The sequence below is a fragment of the Vicia villosa genome, linkage group LG2 (genome assembly GCF_029867415.1).
Source record: "Vicia villosa cultivar HV-30 ecotype Madison, WI linkage group LG2, Vvil1.0, whole genome shotgun sequence".
In the NCBI taxonomy this organism is placed as follows: Eukaryota; Viridiplantae; Streptophyta; class Magnoliopsida; order Fabales; family Fabaceae; genus Vicia; species Vicia villosa.
Window position 1 is genome coordinate 115,487,316 of NC_081181.1, and position 9,239 is coordinate 115,496,554.

A 9,239-nucleotide genomic window follows, 5' to 3' on the forward strand; every position below is an offset into this window, starting at 1 on the left:
TACACCTTATTACACTCATGTTGGATCATCATCTCCAAGTTTGTATCCAAATCATGGATATTCACCACACCCACCTAATCATAACCCATATTTATCCTATTCATCATCTCATTATCCATACTACTACCATAATCATCATCAACCACTGCAACCAACAAAAACCTATTACACAATTAGAAAGGATTTTGAGAAGTATTTACAAGTGTCTCATCTTAGTTTTAAGAAAAGATCTCAAAAAAAATCTCAAAACCCATTCCAATGCACAATACCTCCGGATCTGAAAAAGTCTCACTGCTCTTTTAGGAAAACAAAACAAAAACAACATAAACTAAAGAAACTCTCACCCCTCAATATCCACTCCAGAGAGCTCGCTTTCAAGTTTTTAACCGGGTTGTCTTCTTTCACCGCGACTTCCTCTATGTTCCGATCTTCATCGTTTGGAGCACCGTCAACGGATTCTTCGCCATTTGGAGCACCAACCTCGGCTTCTTCAACGTTGTTTGAGGCACCGCCGTCGTCCTCGACTTCTTCGACTCCGTTTGGATTTGTGTCTTCCATTATACCATAAGGAGGAACTTCATCTTCAATGATATCAAGTCAGTTTGGTGGAACAACATCTGCGACTGCAACGACAACATCCCTTTTCAACTCATATGAGACCGACGCGAAGGTAATGTTGTTTAATGATGTTTTAGAAAATAATGCATATAAGGTGTTTGACAAAATACCTATATTTGTTTCCAAGCTGAAATCCGTTGGCAGAGATTTTGCTTCAGCAAAACTTGTTACACTCAAAGAGTCACCACGTTTATGTTGTCTTTTTGATGAGCTTGCCGAGAATCTTGTTTGTGCTATTTCAAAAGATACTGGTTCTGTTATTTCTATTGAAGCTGAGAATGACGAGGAACGGATTGTGGATGGACAAGGTCTTCGAATCAGAGTAGATTGTGAGGGATACTCTACTGCTAGTTCAATTGATTCTGATGCCATGTTGCAGTGTTTGCAAGAGAGTTTGGACAATGTGCAATTTGAGAAGGTAAATGTTGCCTTAAATGAATTTGAATATGATGACATGAAAATTGATGGTTTAGATAGGACTGATGAAATTAAGGTTGAGTTTATTGAGACTGATGATGTCATGCAAAGGAAGTTGGAAGCTTTTCCCAGGGCATCAGAGTCTTCCCTGCATCTCTCTCGCTACCATCTGTCTAAATTCTTGTCATCAAATACTGTGTTTGATTTGATTCCCATGTCCGGCAAGGTTGTTGCGTTAGATATGGATTTATCAATTCAGCAAGTTTTCCGTGCTCTTTATGAACAGGAAGTATCTGTGGCTCCTGTGTGGGATTCTAGCAAGCGCACATTTGTTGGAGTGCTTAGTACAATGGATATTATTCAAATACTGAAACAGCTAGGGAGTCATGGATCCACTATGACTGAAGAACAACTTAAGACACATACTATATCAACATGTATAGAGAGAAAATTACAAAAATGTGAAACTGATAGTAGTGGGAGAACACACCCTTGGAGGTTTGTTGATGAGGTGCCCGATGAAAGTCTAAAAGACACTGCCTTAACATTTTTGCAAAACAAGCCTCTCACTATCACAACAATTTCCGCTCAGACTGCTATTGTTCCATTGGGTCAACTCATGGCTGTGAAAATCACAAAATTCATCACCACTCAGGTATTAGGTTTCGGATGGGTTGGTATGCTTAGAAAATATTTGGTGGAGCATGCGGCTATGTGGGGGCCTGCAAATTTAGTTCACGTTTCACTCTTCAGGGCTTTGCATGAGAAAGAGGAAAGAACAAAAATAGGTTTAACAAGATCTCAATTCTTCATCATCGCATTTCTACGCAGCTTCACCTACTACGTTTTCCCTGGCTACTTATTCCGAATGTTAACCTCTTTCTCTTGGGTATGTTGGCTATTTCAACAACACAATGTATTAGCCCAACAGTTCGGCTCGGGCATAAACGGTCTCGGCATCGGTGCAATTGGGCTTGACTGGTATGCCATTTCAACTTACCTTGGAAGCCTACCTGCAAGCCCATGGTTTGCAACTGCCAATGTTGCAGCTGGTTTTGTGTTTGTCATGTACATTCTCACTCCATTGTGCTATTGGTTCAACGTTTATAGTTCCAAAACCGTTCCCATTTTCTCTAATAAACTTTTTACATTAAAAGGCTCTGTTTACAATTTCACAGATATCATAGGCTCTAATTTCCATATGGACCTTGTTGTTTATGAAAAACAAGGAAGACTCCATCTTAGTACTTTCTTTGCTATGACTTATGGTGTTGGCTTTGCTGCACTTACCGCTACCATTGTGCTTGTTGCGCTCTTTCATGGAAGAGAAATATGGGAGCAAAGCAAATCAAGTTTCAATGAAAAGAGCATAGACATTCACACCATGCTTATGAGAAAATATAACCAAGTTCCTAAACCACCTTTCTGTATTGGAGTTTACAATATGTCTCGAAGTGGAGGAATACAGTTTGGTGTCCCACCATGGGGAGATATGCAGGGTGGTATGATAACAAACTTTCCATCACATGCTCCCAGTCAACAAAATACTGATCAAAGAGAGTTTTAAGATGCTCAAGTTGAAATGATTAAATTGTCTCAGTTTAAGAGGTGGGATTCGGGAAGAAAAAAAAATTATGACATTAGTGTTACAACCTTGAGGACAAGGTTGTTTTTGAAGGGGTGAGTAATGATAGAGAAGAGAAATTATTTAGATAAATAATTTAGTTATTTAAATTAGTGTCTAATTTATATTAGTAGTTCTTTTATTTGTATTGTTATGTAATTGAGCTTTTTATAGTGTTTGGGCCTTCTAGTTTAGTATCACTATGAAGACTATATATGTAGTCCTTTGAGACTTTGAAAGATATCAATGAAATCAAAAGTTATTTTATCTTTTAATTTTAAGTTATTTTAGTGTTCTTCCTCTTTTCTAGTAGAAACCCTAGTTTGTAACTTTGGTAGGAATTGCATCCTATCATACCACGACCTTGTATATCCACTAGGCCACTTGTATTTCTTGTTTTATAATTGCAATGCATAAGTATATATTACATACTTGTGTTAATTTTGTTTAAATGAATATTTTTTTAAAATGAAAAGTGTTAAATTTTGCTATTCATATTTTACTGTTAAATGACACTATCACTATTACTGTTGAATAACACTATCACTATCACTGCTAAATAATTAATTATATTTTTTATTGATGTATATTGGAAAACAATTTAATTATTATTGGAAAATATTTAATAATTAATGTTAAATATTTAATAAATTAAAATAATAATTGGTAAATTAAAGATGTAATAATTAACGTTAAAATATTTAATAAATAATAATGAGATACTTTTTTTGAAATAAATTCTGTTTTGTTTTGAATTTTGGTAATAATTACTGTTTTGTTTTGAATTTTAATAAATAATTATTTTAATAATATACAGTAATAAATAATTTTGTTAAATAATTTTTTCCAATAATAATTAAAATATTTTAAGTCGGAAAAAAATGAGTGCGTTTTTTTTTAATATTAATACCTCAGTTATTAATATTTTACATATTTTTTTATTAAATAATTTATTTATTAAATGTTTTAACTATTATATAGATTATTAAATAATTAGTTACCTACAATATGAAACGTAAAGAATTGAAATGTGTAGTAATAATATACACTATTTACATACAGTATTGAAATGTGTAGTAATAATAATTATTATATACATTATTTAACAAGTATTTTAATAATAATTATTTAACATATGCAATATATACAAATGAGTTGTAAATGTATGACAAGAAATAGAATTGGCTTGGTGGCAAGGCATTAGTGTAATATTTCAAATGTCTTGGGTTCAATCCCCCTTGGGACCATTTTGGATAAAAAAAAAAATTACAAAGCTTAGGTGGAATAAATAATTATTAAACATATAGGGACTTGGATCGAAAAAAAAAAGATATAGGGACTAAAACCAAAAACACGCTAACTTACAGGACGAACTAACTATTTAAGCCTAAATTAAAATATAGTCAAAATCACAATTTTTCAAAAAAATATATTTCAAAAATAATTTTTATGAAAAACTATTTGAAATAACTTTAAATTTAAATAATTTTTTGAAATTTTAATATTATTATTAAAAAACTAAAATATTAAAATAACATTTTAAAAAATTAATTAAATAAATTTTATTTTTATTTTTTTAAAAATAAAAATATGTAAAAATCATAATTTTTTTTACAAAAAACTGAACAAACAGACTAATAAATTATAACTTTTGTGTAAAGATATTACTTTTATATTAAAATTTATTATTTAACTTACTTATACATAACTATATTCAAATATAAAGTAATTTTTATTCAATTCACTTTAAATTATAATTAATTTTACAGTATGAATATATTCATATTCAACTTTCACAATCATGAAAACACAAAAAATTCAAATAACCAGTTTTTTTTATAAAAATTTCAAAACAAAATCATATTTTTAACAAAATTACCTGGGTAACTAGGTTTCGGGGGTGCCCTACACATATGCGCCACCCCCATGGTGCCAAAGAGGAAAAGAATACATGCATGTGCCACCCCAAGTGGCGCCTTTGTTAAAGGGAAACTAGGGTTTGTTGCAAAGTGGCGCATATGTACATATTTTGTACATCGGAGCCATATGGGGCGGCTCCTATGTGTTAGGGTTTTTTCTTTAAATATACCCCCACCCCCTTCATTTTCGACACCTTTTCTCCACCGTTTTCTCACATTCTCTCTGATTTTTTGTCATGACCGCCTTGCGATTTTTAAGAGAGATGGTCATGTTTGTTTCTCACCTGTGAAACCTTCGATTAAAATGAAATTTTGGAACATTCATTCCATAGACCATCTGAAGAGGTCGTTGATGCGCTGTTGTCGCACGCTCGCGAAAAGATGATGTGCCGGAATCAACAGTGTCGCCACCGAACTTTATTTATTCCACGAAGGGAAGAGAAAACATCGAGAAAACCCAAAAGAAGGAATGGATAAGGAAAGGTCTTATGACCAAAGATCGGGCAAGAAGTCAGTTACGCAAGGGGAAGGTATTAGCACCCTTCACGTATATGGTACTCCACATGATCCACTTAAGTTTGTTTCTATTCTAAGGGTGTGTTAACTAGTGCTTACTTGCTAAGAGAAAAAATGAAAGGATTATAAACAATACGGGAGGAATAAAGTTTTTTAAATAGTTGTGCTCGCTTAGGTCCCGCAACCTAATGCTTACGTATCCCCTTATGAGGAATCAGAGCGTCGTAGTTCAGCTCACATGTTTTTGTTTGTTTTTGTGTTTTTTAATGAACGAAGTTACATTCGCATTCTAGCATTAGGATAGCAACTCGTTGAGTGAAGTCTTATGTGTTACCTGTCTGCGGTCGAAAGGAAGCAACATGGCTTATTAAGAGAAAGAATGCCCTGAAGGCGAGAGAGAGAGAGAGAGAAAAGAGAATTGGTTTGTATTTTTTGATGTAATTCCATGATGAACAAAAGCCATTACAAGGCTTCGCACCACTTCCTTACTTCGTTTTGAATTTGAACATTTATTAGGTATTTTAGGTTTTTTGGTTAGATGTCTTTTAAGGGGAATTTATTTGTGACTTGAATCATACCAAAAAGTGTTAAAGTATTTAGAGAAATAGACCAGGGTCCACACCCCAATCATTTCTCTAAGTAGCAGTCAAGAAATAAACCAAGGTATACACCTCAATCATTTCTCTCCCACTAATTAGAAAATAAATACACCAGGGTCTACACCCCAATCATTTCTTTCCCACTATAAAAGAAGTAGTAGCATGATCCTCGTCGGTATTTTATTAGGTGTTTTTAAAAGTTGAAAAAGAAAAAAGGAAGAGAATCTAGTCTAATTGAACAAAGGGGAATTTCTAAATCCTAAATTGTTATGTTATGATTCTACCTAAAGATTAGGATTTTTATAAAGGGAAATGAATACTAGCCTAGTGTTATGAAGATTTACATGTCCTAAAATTTAAGGGAACATGCAAATTAGAAGTTACAATTATAAGCAAAAGTCAAGCAATACAATGATACAAAATTGACACAAAAGCATGAAGTAAAACAAATCAAAATATGGTACAAAATTGATTAAAAATACTACTATTATTTATGAGCTTTTTATGGAAGAAAATGAGTTCTAATTCAAGCAAAAAGACCTAAATTGATAAGCCTAAAAATATTATTTTTTATTGGAATCATTCTATGTCCTTATTACCTAAAAATATGGAAAAGAAAATCTAAAATTAATTATCAAAAGAAATAAAAGAAACTAATTCTAGAAAATAAGAAAAAAACATAAGATCAGGGGGTGTATGCTAGAATTAGAGTGGTGAATAGCAAGGACGCAGGGCCCATTGGGAATGGCCCAATATGCTGTTTTTTGTTCTTACTTCTGTTCTAGTGCCAAAAATAGAGTATGCTGGGCCTGTGGGGTATGAACAGAAATTCGTGTGGCCCAATTGATGATCCAGCAGAAAATATTATGTTAATGACCAATTATTCATGCTTAAACATCCTAGTTAGTGTTTAATTAATCTCAATCTGCCTTAATTAATTCTAATTAATATCAATTAAAATTAATGTTAATTCCAAATAAAAGAAAAGGGAAATATGTGACGTTTCAGCTTCCTATACTCTCAAACTCAAACTTCTCTCCCTCTCACTTGCGCAAACGAACAGCGCCGGAGAAATTCTTTCTCCTCCGCCGTGACTCAATTAACCGGACACCACCATCTCATCTCTCGATTCCTCTTGTTCATCCATTACCTCATACATCTGAACCTAATTTTCACGGATTCAATTCTCTTCGCCTCTAATCTAATGTAAAACGAAACCCTAGGTCTAAATAATTCATGGAAATCCAGAGATGATGAAGGTGAATTCGGTGATTGATGATTAGGGAGTACTGATGCGTTGATGAATCGTGATGGTGCAGGTGAAGTTCAACATCGACGATTGTTAAGTGCTTGGAGAAGGAAGATGATGGATGCAGTCCGGTCGCAAAAACATTGATGAGTTCGTTAGCTGAGAATTATGGTGATTCGGTTCTGAATAATGGAGAAGAAGATTGAAGTTTTGTCATGGTGTAGGGATTCTGAGGGTTGAAGAGTTCTTGGTGATTGAAGGAAGGGAGGAGTTTCCTTGAGAGGTTAGTTGTGATTGAATCGAGGGTTGAGGAAGATGAAGATAAGTTATGGTTTGTGGAAAAATGGTGAAGGAGGTGAAGGAGATGGTGGAGATGATGAAAGGTGGAAGGTGAGAAAAATGGTGGAGCTTCTCAAGGATGAAGAGAGGTTCTGAGATTTGGGAGAAGGTTTGGAAGAATGGTGAAGATGAGAGAATTCAGAGAGATTGGAGGGAGATTGAGAGAAGAGAGATGAAGAGAATGGTTGGTGGAAGGGTGAAAATGGTGGAGAGTTAGAGAGTGAGAGTGGAATGAAGGTGGTGGTTCAGTTTATATAGTTGGAGAATTTGCAGAAGTTAGTTACAAGAAAAGGAAATCTGAGCCAATGGATTCAATAGTTGGTTAGAGCTTGAAGGGTGAGATTGAGTCAACTATAAGGTTAGTTATAAGTTATAACTGTTTTTTTGTTACAAGATGGTTTTCAATTTCTGTTTCAGTTAGTTAGGTTCTGTTATGTGAGCTGGAAGTTAGTTACAGTTAGAAAAAGTTAGCTAGCAGAAAATTAGATTTAAATTGAATAGGCTGCAATGGTATTTAACTGTCTTGGTATATACTGGTTTTGAATTTATGTATGGTAGTGTACGGATTGAATGGGGTAACCGATGAATGTAAATATATACGTATTCGAATGGGGCAGCAACACTGGTTTTGGCTTTGTATGCGGGGTCTTTATCTTGGTCTGCCTATATGAAACAGCTTGTGTATAAATATGTTTAACCCTATATATGTATGTGTGTATGTATGAATGTGAATATATGTGTTTGAAATTATGTGAGTGGCAGCAGGATGTTTGAATAGTCAAGTTATATGTGTGAATCTATTAACAGCAACCATTTTTTTGTGTAGAGTCTTGTTCCATGAGCTTTACCCTTTGTAAGTTTGTGACTGTTTTGTGAAGAGCTGATTCTGAATCATGACTAAACTGCATGAGCTTGCATTGAATGACTGTTGGATTATGCGCGTGACTCGATTCTGAGTCAACATCTAATTGTGCGTAAATGATATGGACCCTTCTTTTATTTTTTTGCAGGTTGTAATGTGGGTCTTCTATGCTCATGTCAAAATGCCAAGATGACTTAGGACATATCATAGTCAAATTATGGTGGGTAATAATGAATGGAATATGAAGGCACGGTGAGGAAAGCTTGAAGCATAGGTTACTATAATCCTTGATTGTTCGCAATGAAGCAGAGACGAATCTTGAAGATTAGTGACCATAGGTTCAAACAGTGACGTAACCTTTATTTCTTTTGTAATATAAGATAGTGTATCTTGAATGTGAAACGAATCTTAACTTTGAATATTTTTGCAACTTGTTCTCCAAATAATGAAAGATATCTCATACTTTCCTTTCATTCTTGCATTGAGTTTCCAATCTTTTCTTGAATAGATGGCATAAGATAAGTCCAAAGAACAAACAAGCATGACTTTGGTCAAAACTTAATTTTTCTTGTAGCCTTCTCGATGATGCATTTGAATTTGGATTATGTAATGGGAATTGGACTTTTCTCTTCACATTCTCAAATGAAATTTGAATAACCTCTTTTCCAAGCCATGGCCCAAGATAAATCGTTCTTTAAGCAATCACCATAAGAATCTCAATCTCAAAAGGTTTGTCATAGATTAGCATCTTTATCCAAATGGATTCACTCAATATTGCACCATAACTTATAACAAGCAGTGTACCAAATGATTGCATCAAAACTTCATAAGAAAGATCATGAATAGGAAAATGAACCCTAATCCATTTGATCCCTTCAATCCATCAGCACTGATTTAATGAACCAAGATTATTCTTAATGAATGAATGCATGACGCATTAGATGACCTAATGGAGGTATGCATATGGGTGTGAAGCTTAAGCCGGTTAGAAGTAGAATTAGGAGGGAAAATTTTGGGGTACAACAGCTGATTAGACGGGGAGTACGAAGCTGGTGAAAGCATCAGATGAATTCAGAGGCAGAGAATGAGGACGTCA

The 9,239-nt window shown here is 34.1% G+C and overlaps 1 long non-coding RNA gene across 1 annotated transcript; it reads left to right on the top strand.

Moving 5' to 3' along the window:
* Positions 1-6,686: 6,686 nt before the first annotated feature.
* On the top strand, positions 6,687-8,616 carry LOC131646651 (uncharacterized). Its single transcript, XR_009297552.1, has 2 exons — positions 6,687-7,639; positions 8,292-8,616. It is a non-coding gene; the product is annotated as an uncharacterized LOC131646651 (long non-coding RNA).
* The last annotated feature ends 623 nt before the right edge of the window (positions 8,617-9,239 follow it).